Source organism: Mastomys coucha, unplaced genomic scaffold, assembly GCF_008632895.1.
Source record: "Mastomys coucha isolate ucsf_1 unplaced genomic scaffold, UCSF_Mcou_1 pScaffold11, whole genome shotgun sequence".
NCBI lineage: Eukaryota > Metazoa > Chordata > Mammalia > Rodentia > Muridae > Mastomys > Mastomys coucha.
Window position 1 is genome coordinate 31,331,244 of NW_022196893.1, and position 1,670 is coordinate 31,332,913.

At 45.9% G+C, this 1,670-nt stretch overlaps 1 long non-coding RNA gene across 1 annotated transcript in view; it reads right to left on the reverse strand.

Annotated features, from left to right (window-relative positions):
- The window catches only part of LOC116082147, a 9,659-nt gene extending 8,113 nt beyond the window's left edge, over window positions 1–1,546 (reverse strand). Inside the window, exon 1 of the long non-coding RNA XR_004115185.1 lies at window positions 1,349–1,546. This is a non-coding gene — a long non-coding RNA (uncharacterized LOC116082147). The remainder of the gene's footprint in view (window positions 1–1,348) is intronic.
- Window positions 1,547–1,670: the final 124 nt, after the last annotated feature.

A 1,670-nucleotide genomic window follows, 5' to 3' on the forward strand; every position in this document is an offset into this window, starting at 1 on the left:
TAAAAGCAAATTGGCAATTTTTAAAAACTTCAATTATTATTTTTAATTCAACTACTTGAGGAGAGCCCTGCAAGAATTGACATAACACGGGCTTTTGTTTCTCTACCATATAGGTCCCACAGCTTGTTTTAGAACCATCAGTAAACACACTTGGAGCCCCAACTATAAGGGCTGCTGATGTAATCTTTGGAAAGATCACAGGATGCTCTCTAAAAAAGGATTGAGCATCTTGAAAAACTGGGCAGGCGAGCTGGAGCTCTGACCTCACCACTCGCCAAACCTCTGGGTAAAAGGAGAGTCTTGGATCCCTACTGTTGATTGGATTATAGGGGGGAGGTGCTGACAGCACCCAGCCTGGGGGACCCTTTTCAGTCTTTGGCCCCCTTTTCTTCTGCTTCTTCTTAAGGGAGCTTTTCTCTATCTTCTCAATTAGATCTTGTAATTCCTCATCTGTATCAGACCAATATGTGCCTGAGTTCTCCTTTCCTGATTTCACTGACTGCTCTTTTTTCAGCTGTTTCAGAGCTGTCTGCCCTGCCTTACAACACTTCTGATCTTCTAGGCAGCTCTCTTTAAATTGGACTGACCCCTCTATCTCATACACCTTAGAATTAACAGGTCCAACTATAGACTAAGGATTTGTGCCAGACAATCGAATTGAAACATTTCTTCCCCTAAAGATACAATGTCGGTTCTTTTTTCTGTACTCTACACTCCTCCTGGCAAAAGGCCATCCATTTAAGGAACATGGGTAAGGGGAACACAGCCTTGACCACTTAGCAATGAGCATCCATACAGGTCTTAACAGCTCTTAAAGAGTCAGAAAAATTGAGTTTAACATTAATAGCTCTAGGAGAGCCAGAAAAATTGAAAACAAAGTGCCCATGTTTACTTTTGTTACTTTTCCTTCTCCCTCCTGCTCTAATCTTATGTCTTCTGCCGCTCTCTGGAGCCAGTTACTTAAGCTCCACCTCCTGGCCCAGGTGCAGAAGTTACAATAGCAACAAGCTTACTAGGCCGCTAGGCTCACTCTGGGCTCGGCTCTCTTCAGAGTTTCCCTTTAGGCTTAACTACTGAGCACTTTCCCTGCTCTAAAGGCAGACTTGTCCCTAACCGGGAGCTTTGACTTTGAGGCTCAACTACCGAGCACTTTCCCTGCTCTGAAGGCAGACTTGTCCCTAACCGGGAACTTTACTTTGAGGCTCAACTACTGAGCACTTTCCCTGCTCTAAAGGCAGACTTGTCCCTAACCGGGATCTTTAACTTTGAGGCTCAACTACCGAGCACTTTCCTGCTCTGAGGGCAGACTTGTCCCTAACTGGGAGCTTTCATTGGGGGCTCAACTTACCGAGCACTTTCCGATCGATCACCCTGTTCTGTCGAGAGTTCTGGAGTCTCCTAGGGGTCACTTTGACACGAAGTCGCCGTCCCAGGCCACCACTTGTACTCCGCGCTTCTGCTGCCTACCAGCAGCAACGACCGAACACCTGGACTTCTCTCGAGGGTTTACTCAGGAATATTCTTTTGTTACAACTCTCCTAGGTACCCAGGTGTCACAGCTCTTTAAGGTACCTAGGTATTACAGCTCTCCTAGGTTCTTAAGTGTCAGCTTTTCTTGATGGCACAGCTCTTCTTGATGTTGCTCCTTCTTCTTCTTCTTCTTCTTCTTC